Raw genomic sequence first — 22394 nt, 5'->3', positions numbered from 1 at the left:
CCTAATTTAAACAGAGGTATCATGGCGATTCCATGATATGGGTTTCCGCATGTGTCAAACACCTGGCCTATCCCCCAAAAAATATCAAACAGCACATATTTATTCTAATGTTGAATTTTGCAGAATTTCTCACCAATCATCAAAGAAATCTATTTATCTGTGCCCATATATTCACTCCTTAACTCAAGACAGACAGTTTCCACATTTGATATTTTGCCTAGACTTTACTTTCAGATACACGAAGGCAGCAAAACAAGAGGACACAGGTTCAGGGATGCGAAGCATGATTTGAAGACAGAGAGCAAATAGTATTTATTTACAGTGAGGATACTTAACACCTGGAATTGGTTATCAGGAAGGGGTGGTTGAGGCCAGGACCCTGAACTCGTTTAAGAAACGGCTTGATTCTGTAATAATAGAACGATTAAGATATTTTGTAGGGTGAGGTCAAATGGGCCAAAGGCCTTCTTCATCTGAACGAATATTGTAACCTTGTGAACCATTATATTCCATGGACTATCTGGTATCTGTATAAGGACTATAGCCTTCAATATCACTGCCAATCAAATATTTGTCCATTTCCGTTTTGGTAAAAATTAATCACTTTAGCTGTCTTTGTGTGGAGTCTCTTCCATATGTCATTTGGACAGAAAAAACCTTCTAATTTCTCTTACAAGTTGTTAATTTTGTCCTTGTATTCTCTGCTTTGGTGTTCACAGTCCACAATCAATAATCCCCTCACATCTGAATTATCTCTAGCTCTCAGCATTGTGTCACAAGGATCAGTTTCTCTTCAATCGCCGGTGAAAATACATTCAATTCTGTGAGTCTGACCTCAGACCTTAAAGCACTCATCTGCACCCAGTCCACGTAAATCATGGTGACCCAAGAAGTCCATGTAAGGACCATTGTTTTTCTCCATTGTGTTTAACACACAACCTTCTGACTCAGAGGTGAGAGTGCTTCCAACTGAGTCAGGCTGACACCTTTTACAGTTTTCTGTCAGTTAGCTAATTTTCCATTATTTTCATGAGTCATAAATGCCTTGAAAAGTACATGTTTGAATGCCTTTAACAAATCTAAATAAATTTTATCAGCAGGATGGCCCTCACCTAATAATTTAGTTTCCTCAAATAATTCCAATACTTTAGTATCTATGCCCTGTTGTTTGAAAATCTATACTAACTATTCGTTATGCTTTTTTTGCTCTTAGAAGAACATTTATATTTAAAGCTCTCAAGCATTTTCCCACTGTGAATGCTACATTGAATGGCATCATTTCTAACGTCATACCTGAATAAAGTTTTAAGTTGCTTATAGTGAATAGATTCATACATATCTAGGGTGTCTGATGTCCTCTTTAACTTGTATTAAGTCGAAACCCAAAGAATGGATAAGAAGAAGAGAATTGGGAGGGAGACTGGAGAATGGGCCAAGGAAATTTGATTAACAAAAAAAGAAAGATAAAAATGCTAAAGATCAATTGTAGGAATGAAATGTGAGGTTCGGAGGCAGGTAAAGAGAATGAATGAGAAGAGTAGAGTTGGGATACAACAACAACAAGATTACATTTGTATAGCACCTTTCATGTTGGGAGAACATTCCAAGGTGCTGGACAGAGTACCGCATTTCAGATAGTAGGGAATCAGGTTAGATTGGAAGACAGGAGGAAGATTGGGGGGGGTGGGGTTGGAAGCTGGGCCAAAAAGCTGAAAAACCTTTGAGAAGCATAGATGAGAAATAGTCAGCTTGGGGATTTGTTCAGACAAACACATTCATCTTGACTTGACAGATGCAGTTTGGCTGGTTTACTTCATTGTCTTAACAAACTGCTGTGTAGAAATTCCACCCAGGGTTATGTTTACTCTGTTAACGTAGAATTTCAGAGTACAGAATTTGGCAAATTGTTCAATTCAGTTTTAACTCTGAAGCTTGTTTTATATGGTTCTTAAACTGACAGAAAGATGGCTTCAACATTGAAGAATATTTAAGAATATGACAAATTTTGGACTCTAAATAGAGTTAATAATAGTAATAATCCTTGCATTTGATATAGGGCCTTATCATGTCATTGAGATGTCTCAAAGCGCATGACAGAGTATACTGTAAAGTGAATTGACTGTATATTTTGTGAGTGAAACACGGCAGCCAATTTAATAGATTTAATTCAATTTATTAGAGTAAATGTAAAGACAGGTGAAATTTTACTTCAGAAGACCGATATAAATATACACTGGAGGTTTAACATTTGCTCTCCACTATTTCTCAAGAGCAGATTTATAAAGTTCCTGAACTATGTAAATTGTATTTGTTCAAGTGTACCCAGCTTTGATTACATCAGTTTCTTTGTAATAACAATAATCTGTGTATTTGACTTAGTGCCTTATCACATCATTGGGATCACTCAAAGTGCTTCACAGTATACACTGTAAAGTAGATTGAATGTGTGTTTTGTGGGAGAAACTCCCTTCTCTTTTTGAATAGTACCATGGGATCTGCCCTGAATGAGCAGACAGCACCTTGGTTTAATGATTCTTCTGAAGGACGGCACCTCCTACATCCACCTGAACAAGCAGGCGGAACCTTGGTTTAACATCTCATCTGAAGGACATTTGTCACTAGCTTCTTCATTTGTCATAGATTTAATAGTCCAACTGACAAGATCTGGAAGTGGTCCAAAATGTTTACTTATGAAGGGTTATTTGAAGAATTGAATACATCTCCAATCTAGTACGTACTCCATACAATATTTACACTCAGTCTACCCATTAAAGGCCCAGTCAGATCTTAAACACAGCATCTATTACCTAAATAATTCTTTAGATTCCCATATCTGCACTTGTCTATTGTCCCCTTGTCTTTTTTTTCTGAAAACATGCCCAATTGTCAGCTGAGATTGGGGTATCATATGTTGGGTTACAGTTTCGCTGGAGTGAAAGAAGCTGTTCCATTTTTCCCAAGAGGGACCATTCTTCATGCATAAGTCTGGGCAGTAAGCATTGTCGGGGAATTTGTCTATGGATGGCATCACACAAAGAGTAGTGGAAATCTGGAACTCTCTCCCCTAAAAGGCTGTGGATGCTGGATCATTCACATTTTCAAGACTGAGGTGGATAGATATTTGTTTGGTCAGGGTAGCAAAGGATATGGAGCAAGGGTGGGTAATTGGAGTTGAGGTACAGAGCAGCCATGATCTTATAGAATGGTGGAACTGACTCGAGGAGCTGAATGGCCTTCTCCTGTTTCTATGATGACTAAGACATATGCACACTCTTCAGCAGATAGCAATCACAAGCAGGCCCCTGGCTGATATTTTCTCTGGCATAATAGTTTGCAGTCTACTAACACTGACTCAGCTGAAATAGCTAACTAACCGTAATAATATTCCTTGCATTTCATATAGTGCCTTATAGAGTCATCGAGACATCTCAAAGCACTTCACAGGATATACTGTAAAGTGGAGTAACTGTATTTTGTGGGGGAAACACAGCACCCAGCTGTGCACAGCAATGTCCCACAAACAACCATGGAGTGAATGAATGTTGTTTTTGTTGTTGTAGTTGAGTGACTAATTTTATTTGAGGGATTGTTGGCCAGGACACTAGGAGAAACTCCCTTCTCTTTTCGAATAGTGTCATGGGATCTTTAATATCCATGTGAACAGGCAGACGGGATCTCAAATTAACGTCTCATCCATAGACTGAGAATCTAAACTCACTTCTGACTTTTAAGGTCACCACCTGTGGGAAGGTCATTTATTTCACATTGACACTGGTTGGTAGTTGAAAGATTTATGTAGCAATGGGTGGGTGGGGGTTTCTTTAAAGACTGGGTGATGAAAAACCCAACCAAGATACCTTAACATGTTCTCCAAGGGAACAGGAAGGAATGTGCAATGTGAGTGATATGTGGAGGGGAAACTTAGAGGCAGAGCCAAGCATGAAGATTGTCAGGACTGGTCAGAGAGAGGAGCATCAGGAGCTTGTGCCCCTTGAGTGATGTCAGGAGCAGCTTAAGTTGAGTGAAATTGGAAGATTGAATCAATGGAAGGGGATTGGTAAGAATGAAGATGCCAGTATTGACTTGGAAAAAGAACTTCAATCTTACTCAACAATAACAACAACATATTACATTTGTGTAATAAATCATCTTGACCCAAGGCAATGGACAGTCAGGGATTTGGACCTGAGCATAGGGTTGGGGTCAGAAACAGTGGAGGGCAGGAAGGGTTGGGGTAAGAGGGTGATCTTGATTTCAAGATCCTCATCCTCACCTACAAGGCCATTCACGGCCTTGCTCCCTCCTACCTCTCCAACCTACTATTCCCCTACCTACCTGCCCGTACCCTCCGTTCCTCTGGCTCCGGTCTGCTCCACGTCCCCCGCCCCAACCGCCCTACCATCGGTGGTCGGGCCTTCAGCCTCTCAGCCCCCAGGCTCTGGAACTCCATCCCCCAGTGCCTTCGCCTTGCTTCCTCCCTTTCCTCCTTCAAGGCCGGTCTCAAAACCTTTCTCTTTGACCGTGCCTTCAGCTCCCCTCTCGACTCTCTTCCCCCTCCTCGCTCCCTCCCTTCCCTCCCCCTGACCATTTCCCCCCTCCTCGCTCCCTCCCTTCCCTCCCCTCACCCTGACCATTTCCCCCCTGCTCGGGTCATGACCCAACTGTGCAGCGCCTTGGGACGTCCTCCTGACGTGAAAGGCGCTTTATAAATGGAATCTTGTTGTTGTTGTTGTTGTTGACCAAAGGCGCAGTTGAAGAGGAGGGTCTTCAGATGTATCTTGAAGAAGGCAAGGAAGGGAGCAAGGTGAAAGGACTATGAGATAGAGTACCAAAGGGTGGGGGTAGAGAGGCGGAAGGTCCGACCATCAATGGGGGGTGGGTCTGGCAAGGGTTTGGAGCAGGCTAGAGCCTGCTGAGCGGAGGGAGCAGACAGGTCGATAAGGTGACTCTATCGTACATTTTTATGTACTAGTGATCTTCAGTCACTTCCATTCTCTTTCCAGCTTGGGGTCAAACCATACAGATACTCAGGGCTCTGAGAAGTTACTCGAGTGAAGGGTGCTATCTAAGTGCAAGTAGTTGTGTAGTTGTAGTTAATGCAGGTTGTTCCCCTCCCTCCACACTTTGACCCTGTCTCCCCCTCTTCACTCACCTCCATCATTTCACATATAAAACACACCACCTGCTCCCTTGACCACATCTCTACCCCTCTCCTCACCTCCAAGCTCCACCTCCTTGCCCCCCCAACTAACAGACCTTGTTAGCCTCTCTCTATCCACTGGCACCGTACCCATCCCCTAAAGACAGCTGTCATCACCCCTACCCTCAAAAAACCTTCCCTTGACCCATCTCTGCTCTCCAACTACCACCCCATTTCAAATCTTCCTTTTCTATCAAAGGTCATGGAACGAATCATCGCTTCCCAGCTTCGCTCTTTCTTCTCCTCACTCCATGAATACCTCTAATCTGGGTTTCGTGCTGCACACAGCACAGAGACAGCACTGGTCAGACACACAAATGACATTCTGTCCACCTGAGACCAGGGCTCTGTCTCCTCGTCCTTCTCGAGCTCTCGGCTGCTTTCGATACTGTTGACCAATCTGTTCTTCTCCACCACCTCTCCTCTCACCTCCACCTCAATGGTTCTTTTCTTGCCTGGTTCCAATCCTACCTTTCCCACCATCTACACTTCGTGCCCACCAACGCTCCCTCCGCTCGGCGGACACTGGCCTGCTTCAGGTCCCCCGCACTTCCCGCTCCACCATTGGCGTTCAGGAATTCAGCATCTGTTCCCCCACACTCTGGAACTCTATCCCGCAAACCTTCCACCTCACTCCCTCTCTTTCCTTCTTCAAGTCCCGTCTGAAGACCTTCCTCTTAGAATCGTACCTTCAGCCACCCTCCCACCCCACCCTCCTGGCCTTCTACCCTTCTGACCTCTACTCTCAGCTTGGGTCCAAAACCCCTGATTGTCCCGCGCCCTAGGATGTCTTTCCAATGTGAAGGGGCTTATCCAAGTGTAATTTGTTGTTGTTTTTGTATAGTTCTATAGTTCTGTGATCAGCAGAGTATGATAAGAAGCTGGCAATACAGTCTCATAGTAACAATTCAATGATAAATGTAGACATTCATTTCATTTTTTTAATTTTAACCATTAATTTACAGTACACATTCAACAAGCCTAGATGTTGGGTTCAAACAGCATTTATTTAAAAATCTAGTGGTCAATAAATTCCCTCTTTATTAAATCCAGTTAGCATTGTAAGTTGTTACAGCCAAGTCAACGCATTTAATTATTTGTTGAAATACAGTCAGGAATTTATTCAATCATTTAAAGTAATTAGTAGCTTTATTGCACATTTAATTAATTTACTAACTTACTCAATAAATAAATCCAGACAGTACTGCATTTGTTTTAAACTGATGGTTTTCTTCCTTGCTCCTTTCTGAAGGGACTGACTCATACTCTGGTCCAGTTTGACAACTACAAACAACTTCTATTAATAACAATAATAATAATAATAATCCTTGCATTTAAATATAGCGCCTTATCACATCTTTTGTCAGCAAAACTCAGAAGTCAATTGCGCACAGCAGCGTTCCACAGTCGTAACGAAACATGCCCAACGTTTCGCCCTGCCGGGAATCGAACCCAGGTCCTCTCGCTTGGAAGGAGAGTGCTCTAACCACTATAGGACTTCATCTTGTACAACCAGACTTGACAGTGAGTTTCAGCAAGCTACAGTGCAACCCCAATATAACCCCTCCCCCTCTCCTGGTAGAGCACAGGAAGTGATGTTAGCAGTGATCTGACGACCTGGAAGTTGGACATGTTTTGCATGTTTCATTGGTATAATAGATATTGGACTAAGATTGGGTGATCATATTTTATAAACCAAATCTGGGGACACATAAAAGAAATTGAACTCACCAGAATTCCTGATTCTGGCCGTATTTGAGAAGTTTGTTGGATTAATGGTTGTATCGGTGTTAGAATTTTATTGTTCTTGCTCAGTTTGTTGCTGAACTCAAAACAGGGGATATTTTGCCAGGGACACAATACCTCATCCGGGGACTGTCCCCGGAAATCTGGGATGTATGATCACCCTAACTAAAAGGTCAACATTATAACAAGGTTGCTCTTGTCACTGCTCCACGTGAAGTGTGCTATATAAATGCAAGTTGTTGATGTTGCTGTCTGTCTGACCATGGGGGCATCACAGCTGAGCCTGACCTGTTTGCATCCAACTTTCACATATGTGGGCTTTCAGCAGAGATTGCATGATAGGGATTGGGGACGCAAACCATGGCAAGTTGCACAGAATGTTACAGACAAAAACAAGCCGTTCGACCCAACAAGCCCTTGCTAGTGATTGTTCTCCACATGAGCCTCCACCCATCCTAAACTCTCCCACACCCTTCTGTTCCTTTCTCTGTCATGTTTGCATGAGGGAGAAAAGAAAATTCCCTTTCTCAGCTAAGGGGAGCTGAGGCCAATTGCAGCACCCAACTGCCATCCTATGTGAGTCTCAAAATACTTGACTGTCATCTTCTTTAGTTCTCCAAAAAAAGGGCCTGATGTGATTTAAACAGGCATGTTTGCTTTCGGCAGTCCTGTCAGTTTCAATGAGTAATGGGCTCATTTAAAATCTTCCACACTACGGTTTTTGCAGTCAGCACATAAAAGTGCAATTATCTGACCTTTGTCTGGGACCTGAACCCCTATAGAGCTGTTTTATATCACAAAGTATCTGTACAGAGCTTTTCCCTGGGAGATTGAGGTAGAGGAAAGAACACAATAAAATAGGATACTCTATAGAAGGCCTTTTCACTATACTCTGTAGAATATTTGCTCTTTAGACACTTGGTCTTAGTGTTCTGCAAATAGCAATTGCAATAATAATTTGGTCACTCTATCCACTACTTTTTGTGAGATACAGCTGTGCACAATTGGCTACTGCATTTCACCCACAAAATATACAGTCAATTCACTGTACAATATATTCTGTAGAGTGCTTTGAAATGTCTCGAAGACGTAATAAGGTGCTATATCAAATACAAGGATTATTATGTATTATTTTATTATTTTCTTACTGTAATGCTGATTACGTATAATGTGCATATTGTTGGCAGAGCACCAATAACCTAGTTAAGGGATTTTCAATAAAACAAGCAGGACTTTGCAAAACTCCCTGATCGTCATCTGGCAGAGTTACACCTTCCTGATTGGCATTGTAAATATTTGTAATAATTTTCACACTGTAGATGCAAGATAGCCTAATACCTTCCACACCAAGTTTCAGAACTGAATGTATTCCAGCCCTTAGGTCAACAAAATCCAGATGCAGTGCAAGTTGCATTTTACTACATCAGTCACAAAAAAAACTGCAAAGAGCAGGTAATGAACCATCCCGTATGATAGTTACAACTTGTGTAGCTCACTGAATTTCTATTGTGTAAAATCTTTGGTGGTTCATTTGGTTGAGCCCTGGACTATGGACTAAAAAGGGTTTGGGTTTAAATCCTGATGGATCCCCATCTGTAATCATCCTTCAAAGTTTGATCACAAGTGCACAGTATCATGTCTAAAAACAATTTTATTGGATAAGCCATGTGTCACCATATTTCAGTCAGGAACACTCACATCTCTGAGTCAGAAGATTGTAGGTTGGAACCCCACATTGGGACATTGACTTCACAGTCTAGGCTAGTATTCCAATGCAATGCTGGGAATGTGCTGGTTGGATGTGCTGTTCTTCGGATGAGAGTCAATCAAGGTCCCAAGTGGATGTTAAAGAGAAGAGAAGGTAGTCTCTCCTGATGTCTTGGCCAACAGTACCACAGATAAAAATATAATTGGCTTCATGGACTGTTTCTGGGATAATGCAAGTGCAAATAGGCTGTTGTGTTTGCCTACAAAATATAATCATAACACTTTACAGTATCTCCTTTGAAGTGCTTTCAACAACAACAGCTGGCATTTATATAATGTTTTCAAGATTTAAAGTTCTGACGAAAGACATTGACCTGAAACGTTACTCACTTACCTCTCTCCATAGATGCTGCCTGACCTGCTGAGTGTTCTCAGCGACCTCTGTTTTTGTTTCAGATTTCCAGCATCTCCAGTATTTTGCTTTTTGCTTCCTGAAGGTTCTGTGTTGGCTGTGACTTCCTGCTTTGTGCTGAGTTTAATCAATTTTGTAAAACATCATCTTGGTCCTCGCAGTATCAGTAATCAACGTTTTTACATTCATTCATTTCAGCATCTGAAGTTGTTAGCTAATCTATAACTCTTTTAGCTGTTGACACGTCCTTGCAAGCCAAAATCCTAATGGATAATATGACCCAAGTTGGACAAGTTCCATTGTTGCTGACTTCAAGGCAGGGCAAATATGGCCAGGAACACGATACCTCAGCTGGGAACTTTCCCCAGAAATTGGGGACATATGATGACCCTAAATAAAAGGACTGCATTATAATAATAATCCTTGCATTTGATATAGCATCTTATCATGTCTTCGAGACATCTCAAAGCGCTTTGCAGATTATACTGTTATTGTGCAGGATGAACCACAGTTTCTCCATGTGCTGCAGTACTGAATGTGTGGGTATATAATACCTTATCATCTTGACAGAACAGAAGATGTTACAGGTTGTCAGACCAATATATGTTTTCTGCTGTGCTATACACTTGGCCTTTAAATTCTAAAAAGGCACGAGCAAGCACTTCCTACACAAGGGATAGTGTATTCTCTATTGTAGGTTACAGTGTCAACATTTTGGATTAAGCTTCTGCTTGTGCTGGAATTCATCCAGATTTTCTGGGTTTTACTGGTGCAGATTAGAGGCTACTTTTTGTTTGTTTCAAACAGCGGCCACTACACTTCAAAATAATTCATTTTGCGAAACACATTTAATAATAATCCTTACATTTAATATACCACTTTATCACATCGTTGAAACATCTCTAAGCGCTTTGCAGGATTTTACTGTGTAACGTTTAGTGATCGTGTATGTGTACAAGTCCTGTAGCTCAGTGGTTAGAACACTCGTCTCGCAAGCGAAAGACCTGGGTTCGATTCCCAGCAGGGTGAAACGTTGGGCAAGTTCCCTTACTCCACGCACCTCTGTTTACCTAGCAGTAAGTAGGAATCCGTTTGTTAGTCGATTGGCGGATCGCTTTTCCGGGGGTAATAATTCCTTAAAAAATAATAATAATAAATTGGTCACTTCAGTCCACGACTGTTTGTTGGACACTGCTGTGCGCAATTGGCTGCTGCGTATTGCACACAAAATATACAGTCAATTGACTTTACAGTATATTCTGTGAAGCGCTTTGAGACGTCTCGAAGAAGTGATAAGGCGCTATATCAAATACAAGAATTATTATTATTAGTTATCAACTGATCAGATGATAATTTTTTAATCGCACCTCACACTTTGTATCCTAATAATTTCCTCTCCTACAGTATATTCTGTGAAGCGCTTTGAGACGTCTGGAAGACATGATGAGGCACTATATCAAACGTAAGGATTATTATGTGGTATTATGTGGTTTGTGTTGAAGGGAATGAGCATCATACACTACATCACTAACAAAGCTTTCACGGCTCAAACCTGTTTGGAAAAGAGGAGGAGCATGATGTTCCTCTTCTCGGCATTTAAGAGCACTGAGGCTTTGCTATTAAGTGTATTGGAACATTCTTCCAAAGTGAAAGACACTAAATGAATGTAATTTTGTTGTATGTTTTCATCGCAAGACACCAGGTATTTGTGGGGAGGGGTGGGTGGGGGGCGGTGGGGGAGAATGGGATAAAGAGAGAGCTGCAGGCTCTTTTTCAGTCCTCTCTGTGATCAGTGTCAAAGGTGGTCCATGCGTGAAACCAGTGATACTGAAGTTTAACCAGCGTTCTAAAACTTAGTGGGAGGCATAAATAATGATGGGCCATTAAGCAGTGATGCTGTGTAGCTGCAGGCAAGCAAAGCTAAATAAAATATAAAATGTGACATTCCCAATGATAGATTTAACATACTGATATAAATGGGACGATACCAATGCTGACCTTTATTAAGTCTGAAAGTGAGAGTGCATCATGAACTTAGACTTAAAGTTGTATACTTAGGTGAATGCGGCAGCCAATTTGGGCGCAGCAATGTGCCAGAAGCAGTAATGAAGTGAATGATCAATTTTTAGCACGGGGAGATTGTTTAACCAACACATCGTGGGAAACATCATTCTCTTTTGAATAGGGATGGTTGCCGTCCACCTGAACAGAGACTTCTGTTTAACTTCCGTCACGTCTAATCTGAACGCCGCCTCCTCTGTTAATTCAGCGCTCCTCCATTGGAATGTCAGTCAACAGTGGGACACTGCTGTGCGCAATTGGCTGCCGCGTTTTGTCCACAAAACATACAGTCATTTCACTTTACAGTATATTCTGTGAAGTACTTTGAGACGTCTCGAAGATGTAATAAGGCACTATATCATATGCAAGGATTATTATTATTATGCGCTCAAAGTCCAGATGTGCAGCTGACCCCACATCAGGGAGAGGTGGCTTCCGCCTTGATATGACTTGCTAATACAATCCAGCCACTCTATCACTATGAATTATAGTGTGACACATAATAGGAATTCACAGTTTGCACGGAGTATCAGACAGAAAGCCGGTAATAGCACTGCCTGGATAAGCCTTGAGGTCTGCTATTCAAGCCCAGAGCCTGTGGATTTCTAAATTACTGAGGTTCTTCAGAGACAGATTCTTTTAAAAAGGCAAATAAATCAGCTGTCTCAATCAGAGAGCATACAGAGTCTGTTATCGGAACTAAGATGTCACATTTATGCACCAGTAGTATTGCTTGAAAATGGTTGCAGTGTAATTTGTATCTAACACTGGGCTGTAATGACCAAAGAGTGCTTGTTCCTCCTTGGTCCTCCTCCTCTTTGAGTGTGCTTACGGTCACCTCCTCTCTCCCCCCCAGCTCAGTGGGTCAGGCTCAGCCACTGTTAAGCGATCTGAGACTCTGCCCCATGTGAAGGGCGCTATTTAAATGCAAATTGTTGTTGTTGCTTGACGTTGGCATTTAGGGCAAATGCCTGAAGCTACTTAATTCCCCAGCATTAAACATCTGGTCTTTGGCAACAAAACATTTCTCTCTTCTTATTCGTCTTCCCCCACTCACTCACTCACTCACTCACTCACTCACTCTCTCTCTCTCTCTCACATTCACACACGACACACACAAATTTGACAAAGAAAAAAAGTGTGGATCCTCTTTAATATTTGGATGTGCTTTTAATCCTGAATTCTACCAGGAATTAATGGCTCACGAGCTGGCAAATCAGAATTCTTGATTTTGATTAAAATGTTACTAATTCTGAATGTGTTCCTGACCTTGTTTTCCAGGACATTCTTTTATTAGACTTTGCTATAAAAACACTCTTGGGGCTGAAGTTGTCGCAGCGCATGCTTTATACAGTCATTTTTTTATGTTGCGTGTTCAAGGTTTAATTGCTGTCGTAGACAGTGATGTAACAGTAGACAATAGACCAGAAGTTGTTTTCCTTCTGTCCGAGTCATTACCACTGCACTTGACAGCAATTCCTTGGAAAGGGTTTAGAGATGTTTCCATGTTAGAGATGTTCTAGCAAATCGCAAGGATAACAAACAGAACAGCAGCGTCTCTGAGCGCTTAACAGTGGTGGAGCCTGACACCGAGCTGGGGTGGGGGGCGTGGGGGTGAGGAGAGGGAGGAAAGGGAGAAGGTGACTGTAAACACAGTCAAAGAGGAAGATCTTCAGTCGTGATCTAAAGGAAGGGAAGGAGGAAAGGATAAGGTGGAGGGATTGGGAGAGAAAGTTCCAAAGCTTAGGGGAGCAGTGACTTATTACTTTAATAATCCTGCAGAATGGGTTCAGTGCACTGAATGGCCTCCTTCTGGTTTTCCTGTGTTGTGGAGTTCAGCAGGTCTTAAATACAAGGCAATCTGTTTTTCGGAGAGGTTTTGCATTCAGTTTGCCGTGAATATTTTCATGGATAATATTTGGGTGGTACAAATTTCTGATGGGTTTGTTGTTAACTCGGATTATCAGCAGTAAACTCCAGAGTGTATTTTCCAGATGGCAACAATAACCACTGCAATTATTTCCTTAGCTTCCTTCTTTCCCTTTTATGTGCCTTTGTTATTTTTGTCCTATAATTACTTTCCCTGTGATAGCGTCAATAGCTGTGAGTGAGTCAGACTCCATAAAAATAAATAACTAAGAGGAAGATGGAGATTAACTGTTTAGTGTGTCAGCCTGGTTCATTTGGTAACGTTCTCTCCTCTGAGTTAGATGGTTATGGGTTCCAGGTATATGTTGGCAAGAACATTGAACCCGCAAAGTCTTGATTGACAATCCAGTCCAGTGCTGGGGGTGTCATTGTCGGTACTGTCCTTCGGATAAAATGTTAAACTGAGGTACAGCCCGCCTGTTCAAATGTATATTAAAGAATCCATGGCACAATTCAATTCAGTTGATTGGTGTATTGCTTTCCCTCCAAAAAAAAATCGATGGTCACTCAATCCACGACTGATTGTGGGACACTGCTATGCGCAATTGGCTGCCACGTTTCGCCCACAAAATACACAGTTAATTCACCGATGTGATAGGTCGCTGTATCAAATGCAAGGATGATTATTATAATACTAATTCAAAAAGAAAATGGAGTTTCTTCTGGTGACCTGGCTGACATAAAATTACTTTTTTAAAATTAAAATTTACTCTTACTTCATGCCAGTTTGTGAAACTTTGCTACGTGCACATTGACTGCTGCATTCAATGGCAAAAATACAGTCACAATACTTCCCAGTGATTACTGTCAAGCACTTTGAGATGTCCTTTCTTTATGAAAGGCACTACGTCAAATGCAAGGGTTTTTATTAGTAATCAAATTGGACAGGATATAATACAATACAATTTACATTGATGTTGTGCATTTCACATCAGGAGGACATCTCAAAGTGCTTGACGATGCTGGATGGGCTGAGCATTGAGAACCAAGGATTGAGCGGAAGAATTAGTTTAATGTTAAATGTTAAGAAATAAATAGCATAACTACAGCCATCATCAGAGACGAGTTAAAGGAAAAACTTTAAAAATGACAAAATCATGTGCAATGGCTAATAGAAACCATGAAATAAACCGTTTTTAAAAAATGGAATGAAGGAATGGGAGGCAGTCAGAGGGAGAAAAAATGTTAAGGCCACAGAGACAAAAAAGATGTGCAATTCTAAAGGGATTTCCAGCTACATTTACTAAAAGGTAGAATAAACCCCCGGAAATAGCTTAAATAAATAAACTATAGCTAAAGAAACCACAAGATTTGTAACATTTGCTTACAATAAACTAAGGAATTAGGAAACAATGTCCTAAGGATCTCTGCAATTGTATCCCAAAGCTTTATGAGCAGAAGAAGGATGTGGGAAAAGAGAAAGCCATTTGGCTAATCAGACCTGCTCTGTACATCGCCTGTGCGGGGGCTTTAATCCTGTGATGATTTCAATGATGCAAATCAAACTTCTATAATGGTGATTCTAAATGGCCAAATTAATAGATTGTTTAGGAAATTCTATTCTTGTGGTTTTAATGGACTTGCATTTGGGGTGGTGAAGGATTCCTGTGGCAGAATCCTGGCATTTTAAGAGTGGGTATAATATGTTAGTGGAAAAGGGGGAGTGAAAGTGGCATCCAGTCAAGTGGCAAACTGTAAGCCAGAGGCAAAAACATTTAATGTAGGTGAGGTGCACATTGAAATAAACAAGCACTTCATAGTGAATTCTCTGCTGGTGAATCATAGTCTGCGGAGGGAAGGAGGTCAGGGTTCAGTAATAGAGATGTGAGGAAGAGATGAATATTTTGGAGCTTTTTGCTTGATTGCTTGCGGGATTCCGGGAGTATCTAAGCAATATATTTTTCCACAAGGCGAAGGAGCGGTCATGGTAGGGAGGTTTTGCGTGGCTGTGCAAGATGTGTGTCGAAAGCCTTTTCTGATTCTATGCTTTCTTCAAAGGTAAAAAAAAAGTGCAGAGTTACCAAGTGGCTACAGCCCTGTCGAGTCTTTCGTTAGAGCTGAAAGCAAAGGAAAATTTCAAAAGAAATAAAAGGCAAAATAATAATAATTTGGTCACTCAATCCACGATTGTTTGAGGGATACAGCTGTGCGCAATTGGCTGCCGCATTTTCACCCACAAAATATACAGTCAATTCACTTTACAGTATATTCTCAATGACGTAATAAGGAGCTTTATCAAATACAAGGATTATTATTATTAGTATTAGTATTATTTTGTTTGTTCTGCAAACAGTATTGTTTTTTACATGAATACTGGCCAAGAATAAATCCAATCACTGCAATTGCTGTGTGTTCATGCTTCATTTGAGGAAAATCACCAGCTTCTCTGGTGGCTCAGCCATTAAATGTACCATGTGTAATGTTTAAGTATATGGACCAGGAAGATCCTATGTTTGATCACCAATCTCAGTGTGGTTGTGATAGGGCACTATAATTTATTCAGCCCTCCTTGGTTTGGGAAGGAATGCATCAGCCGTGGATTAGTTATTGACCTCTATTTGAAAATCTATGTTTAAAGTTCATTTTTGTAGATGTCAAGTAAGAACAGCATTAGACTTGGCTGCAATGTCCATCAATGCTGGGCCGAATGGCCTCCTTCTGTGCCGTAACATTCTATGATTCTGTGATTCTATGAATGCTAAGTAGACTATTAACCACAATAGTCTAACCTCCCAGAAATAAGAACTGAAGTATACAAAATATGAGAGGACACTTGTGGAACAACATAGGAACATTAGGATGTACAAGACCATCGTCTATTTTCTGTCGGTGCATTTGGTTCTAAAGTTAACCTAACGTTGTTTATCAGTATGGCTCAGTTGGTAGCACTCTCACCTCTAAGTCAGATGGTTGTAGTTTCAAGCCCCACATCAGGACTTGGAAATCACATAGTTTACACTGACATTACAATGCAATGCTGGGGGTGTGCTGCATTGTTGGAGGTGCCATCCTTCAGGTGAGTCATTAAACCGAGGTACCACCTACTTATTCAGGTGGATGTTAAAGATCCCATAGCACTCTTCAAAAAAAAGGGGAAATTCTCCTGCTGTCCTGTGCGCAAATTAGCTGCTGTGTTCGCTCACAAGCCCAAAATACACACTCCCTGCACTGTGCAGTTTATCCTGTGAAGCCCACTGAGACATCCTCCTACACATGCAAGTTGTTGTTGATACGAAAGATGGAATAACAAACGCAAGGATTGTTTTATTATCACTTGGAAAGGGTCACAAGATGAAAAGGTTTTCATCGGTAAAGTTTTTGCTGTGGAAAATCCGTTCTTCTCTTTGAACAATGAGAATGTTATTGTGTGCAGATAACCTAATTCCCTGAACGAACCACATTTCAAAATTACCCACAGGAAATTAAGCAGGATTATTGAGCCATGACTCTTGCGACTGAAGAAATAATAGAACAGGTAGTTGTTAATGCTCCTTCCTGGGAAACAAGCTTTCAAACATGTAACATTTTTGTACAGACAGAATGTTTTCCTCTGCTCAATAAATGTGGGATGTTATTGAGCCAATTTCAATTGAAGAGATTTTGTAACGGCAGGCTAAATGAGTTAGGGAATAGGGTTGAAAGAGAATTGAATTTTGTCTGATTCATTAAGATTTTTGGAGCTGACAATATGCTGCAGCTTACACTTTTTTTCAAATGCAACATTGGTAGTGATTTGTGTTTCATATTTATAATAAAATAATAATCCTTGCATTTGATTACGACTCTCATGTCGAAAGGGCATCTCCCAGGATTTTACTGTGAAGCATAGTGTTTGTAAATATGCAGGTGAACAAAACAGCAAATTTTAAGTGGCTGTTTGTGAGATATTGCCGTGCACAATTGGGCTGCCACATTCGTCTACAAATACACAGTCACTCCACATCACAGAAAATCCTGTGAAGTGCTATGGGCATTTGACATAGCTCCTTTCCTGGTGTGAAAGGAGCTATACCAAATGCAAGGATTATTAATTTGCACACAGCAATGTACCACAAACAGCCATGAAGTGAATAACCAATATTGAGATTGTTGACCAGGACACCAGGAGAAACTCGCTTCTCTTTTCGCATAGTGTAGCAAATTGGCGAGCCGTGGCATATTCTGACGAATTGCAGATTGGGAGAAAAATTGTACACACAACTTTATAAAAAAGAATGGGATTTAGCTAGGAATACCATAATTTTCCACACTAGATTAAAATTGGTCTATACTCAATGGGTTGCCGGGTTTCACCCACAAAATACAGTCAATCCACTTTGCACTAAATCCTGTGAAGTGCTTTGAGGCTTCTCGGTGACATGATCAGACACTTATACCAAATGCAATGATGATGATGATTACTCAGGTAGAATGGTTGTAGAGTAGAAGATGCAAGTCCAGGAAATAGATATTAGTTGAAGAAAGCTTGATCAGAGGAGTCAAGTGAATGAGAATTACTTAAAAAATAACATTGCAAAAAAATCAGAGGCTGAAGGGAAACTATGGGTTTCAATGACGCTTGTCAAGGACATAATCTCATTGTAGTTATGTTTCTCTCTATGTAACAGCCTAACATGGGAAGAATCTGCCTGTATTGTGCTGTGAAGAAGGTTTTGTTTTAATTGATGACCTTGGTATCAGGCTTCATTGTTGCCACAAGATTGTTATTTTTCTCTTATAAGATGATAACAGTTTTTGAACAATTGGTTCTGTGCAGCATCACTTGACATTAATTTCAGTGGTTCTCACCTCATTGGCTGTTTGGTTGCTGTGGCTGTCGAAGTGATGTGGCTGCCTCACATCGTGCCATTGCCGCTATATAAATTTGTCATGTATCGTGTGCGGGAAGCTCTCTTGGGAAGCTTGATAAATTGGGTGCGTGGAGATGGCAACAGAAATGTGTCCTTCTGACAATGAGGAATCCTCAGAGAATGTTAATTCTTATAATGATACAGAGGCTGAGGTGAATAGAAAAGAAAAATAAGTTAATCTGCTTTGGATCTATTTCCTCGTCTTCCCTATTCAGTCTGAAGCTTGTGGGTTCAAGCCCCACGTTGGGATTTTTTGCTCATGGTCCAGCCTGACACACCAGTAAAATGCTGGGGGAGTGCTGTGTTGTCACAGGTGTCATCCTTCAGATAAGACATTAAACTTAGGTCACATCTGTTTGTTCGTTATTTGAAAAGAGAACAACAACAACAAGATTACATTTGTATGGCGCCTTTCACGTCGGGAGGACGTCCCAAGGTGCTGGACAGAGTACAGCACACTAAAGGTCTCCAGACCTTTCTCTTTGACCGTCCCCTCTCGACTCTCTAACCCCTCCTCGCTCCCTCCCTTCCCTCCCTCACCCTGACCATTTCCCCCCTGCTCGGGTCCTGACCCAACTGTACAGCGCCTTGGGATGTCCTCCCGACGTGAAAGGCGCTCTATAAATGGAATCTTGTTGTTTTGTCGTACAGCATTTCAGATCCAAGCTGGGGTTGGGTGGGGGGGAAGGGGAGGGGAAGGGGGGTGGCTAATGGCATGGTCGAAGAGGAGGGTCTTGAGGCGGGACTTATTTTTCTTTTCTAAGGAGGGGGCGAGGCGGAGTGACTGGGGAATGGAATTCCAGAGATTGGGGGCAGAGTGGCTCAAGGCTCTCCCGCCAATGGTAGGGCGAGTGGGTCGGGGGATGTGGAGCAGGCCAGAGCCGGTTGAGCGGAGGGAACGGGGGGATTGTTAGGGAGTTAGGAGGTTGCAGAGGTAGGGTGGGGCGAGGCCATGGAGGACTTTGTATGTGAGGACCAGGAACTTGAACTGGATCCTCTGAAGGATAGGGAATCAGTGGTCGGGCGAGAATGGAGGAGATGGGGTCACGGAGTTTGGTGCAGGAGAGGACACGGGCTGTAGAGTTCTGGATTATCTGCAGCCTGTGGAGGGAGGAGTTGGGAAGGCCGACAAGCAGGGCGTTTGCATAGTTGAGCCTGGAGGTGATGAAGGCATGAACAAGAGTTTCAGTGGCCTGAGGGGTGAAGTAGTGGCGGAGTCGGGCAATGTTACGGAGGTGAGGGAAGGCAAAGCGGGTCATGGCTTGAATGTGGGGGAGAAAAGACAGTTGAGAGTCGAACAAGACACCTGGGTTCCTGACTGGCTTGGTGAATTGTAGTGTGCAACCATGGAGGTTGATGTTGCCTGAGGTGCTGAGGCGCTGGGGCGAGCCAATCAGGAGGGCCTCAGTCTTGCTCAAATTCAATTGTAGGAAATTTGCCCTCATCCAGGACTTGATGTCGGACAGGCAGTCTGTCAGGACAGCAGTGGTCCTGGAGTTGAGGGTGGAGGCAGAAAGATAGAGTTGGGTGTCATCCGCATACATGTGGAAGTTGACCCCAAGAGAGAGCATGTAGATATTAAAGAGGAGGGCCAAGGACAGAGCCCTGGGGAACGCCAGATGTGACAGTGCAGGGGCTGGAGAAGAAACCGTTAGAGGCAACAAAGTGGAGACGGTGAGAGAGATAGGAATTGAACCAGGCAAGGGCAGGTCCGTGAAGATTGAGTAAAGCAGAGAGGCGGTGTGTGAGGATGGAGTGGTCGACAGTGTCAAAGGCAAAAAGAGAAGGAAGTTTCTCCCAGTGTCCACTTATCTCAGGATATGGGCAAAACTGACAGGGCCAGCATTTATTGCCCATGCCTGGTTATCTTGAAAAAGTTTAGGTGGGACCTTCTCTTTCCACCAGATTATTGAAGAATCTGCCCAAGTATTCAATAATTAGATTGTTACATAAAGAGAAACAGAACTATGATGAGTTACTATCATTGACAAGATAATGCATAGAATAGATGGTGTCCCCCACAATGGTGTTGGCGTGAGATTTTGATCCAATGATGGTGAAGGAATGGCAACAATACTGCCAAGTCAAGATGGTGAGTGACTTTGAGGTGGTGGTGTTCCCGTGGTTAGTGTTCCTGGATGGTTGGATGTCACTGAGCTGGGAGGTGCTGCTTCACATATGGATCTCTGAGATCATGAGCGGCAGCAAAACAAGAATTTTTTTCAGGACCAAAGCATTTTCTGGGGGCGTGGAGGAGTGGGGGGGTTGATGAGGCGATGGGGGGTGGAAGGGGAGGGGATTATCTCACTGGAGGGGAGAGGCGGTGAAGGAGACCAAATGTGTCGCTGAAATAACAAACTGAGTGCAACAATGAACCCAAAGCATGACCTCTACGGGTGACTGTGGAGGGAACTGGGTGAAGATAGTGAATACAACAGATTACATTTGTATAACAACAAATTACATATTTATAGCACCTTTCGGGTAGGGAGGAATAAAAGCGAGAAGGAAACTCAGAAATAGTACAGAATAATCAGATACAAGATTAAAAGATACCCAGGAAAGACTGTTGAGTCTAATTTCAGAATGTATGTTATCCAAGCACAATTCACACCCAAGCATCTGCTATTGATATTCACACCTATGCCTTCTTGAGTACAGATGCTAACATCACGCATCTCCACATTCTTGCAGCAGTGCTCGGTGTAAATTGTAGCATAATGATATGCAGAACGCAGTGATGTGCTAGTTATTCACTGGGCTCCCAGTAGCACTGCTGAGGGTTCGATTGCTGAGCAAGTGGCAGACAGACAGTATGTCTTTTCTTTCATTTTTGAAAATAGAAACAACAACAACATTTTACTTGTATAGCGCCTTTCACGTCTGGAAGACGTCCCAAGGCACTGGACAATCAGTGTTTCGGACCCAAGCTGGGGGTCAGGATCGGGATGGGTGGGGGTCAGTGGGGAAGGAGGGTGATCGAAGAATCGATTGAGACCCCTGAGCATCGATGTGTTGCAAGAAATAGGAAGTTATATTTCTTCCATGTAATTTGAAATCTTCCAGCTATTTTCTGGGTTAATAAATTCAATTATCTATGTGAATCTAATCTCGTAAGCACAAAGTAATGTTATGAATAAGCAACAGCAACGTGCATTTTTACATTACCTTTCACGTGAAATTAAATGTCTCAAAGGCGCTTTAAAATCAAAATTCATTAGAAATGAAGTGAGTGTTGTTATGTAAGCATTCAAGATCAAGGTTTTAATTCATTGTTTTTTTTTAATGTGCAAGCATTGTTGCTTTCTAACTTGTATATATTTTTAGAGCCTTTATCGCTTACTATCATTATTACTGTTATTACTTATTATTGCTTCTATCATTGTTACTAATATTTATTACTCATTATTAAGTGCTCTGGGGCGCTACCCAGTGTGAGGGGCGCTATATAAATGCGAGTTGTTGTTGTTATTATCGCTTACTAGCATTATTACTGATAGTTATTACTCATTAGAATTATCAACACAAACTTGCAAACAAAAAAGCTTTGGCAGCGTTATGACATCCAGTAGGTTTCTTTAAAAAAATCATAAAGCAAAGATACTGACTTCTATTGCAGTAAAATCTCAGTTTGAGGTGGGGTGCGGTGGGTCCTCCAGAGTGCACAGAAGACTGACATTTCATCTTCAATTTGCTGAAGTAGCAGAAGAGGGGAAAGGGAATCCTTGTGGAGTTTTAGACCAAGTGGGAAATGCATTTGTATTTTTAAATGCACCATTCCTGTTGTCAAAGGCTCTGATATAAAAAAGTAACTTTCAGTTCCACTGAACATATTTTATTAATAGATTACCTAGGGAGGGGAGAAACGAAACTGTAAGTATACACAAGAGGTTGTGGCCAGACCCCCTTTTCAATGCAAATGCAGATGAAGAAGAAACCAGAACAATTATTCTCACTGTAAACAGCTGTAATATTTTATCTGCTGAATGCTTTCTACTGGAGCAAGGAAGTAGGATGGAGAAAGCCGTGCCTTGTACATCGCAATCAATGGCAGAAGCATTTCCTTATTGTTTTTAGTTTAAAAAATCCTTGGACTTTATCTGTACAAAACCTGGAAGTTTTTTTTTAAGCCGAAGTGCGCTAACGCATTAATGAGGATTGTTATGCCTGACTGGCGCATGTAACTGAGGTTAGTTACAAAATAGACTTTCCTCACAGTGTAAGCCCTCACTTTATGAAGCTTGGAGACTGCAGGCCTTCTGTCATATGAGATAACACATTGCAGCAAAGTATTGGTGGTGGAGTGCAATTTTTTTTGCGTCTCCCAAAAGCAAAAATAATGAAAACTGATTGCTCTTATTATTACACATAGATCAATTAACTCAACCCCCAAAAGTGAGAAAGAAACTGCATTTTATAGTACCTTTAACAACAATATTTTTTTTTTCTGCATGCAAACGCGGCAGTCATTTTAGCTAATTTATCTAGG

The sequence above is a fragment of the Callorhinchus milii genome, unplaced genomic scaffold, assembly GCF_018977255.1.
Source record: "Callorhinchus milii isolate IMCB2004 unplaced genomic scaffold, IMCB_Cmil_1.0 Scaffold3, whole genome shotgun sequence".
NCBI classification, from domain to species: Eukaryota; Metazoa; Chordata; class Chondrichthyes; order Chimaeriformes; family Callorhinchidae; genus Callorhinchus; species Callorhinchus milii.
The sequence above is the reverse complement of the archived record's forward strand: the minus strand, read 5'-3'. Positions refer to the sequence as shown.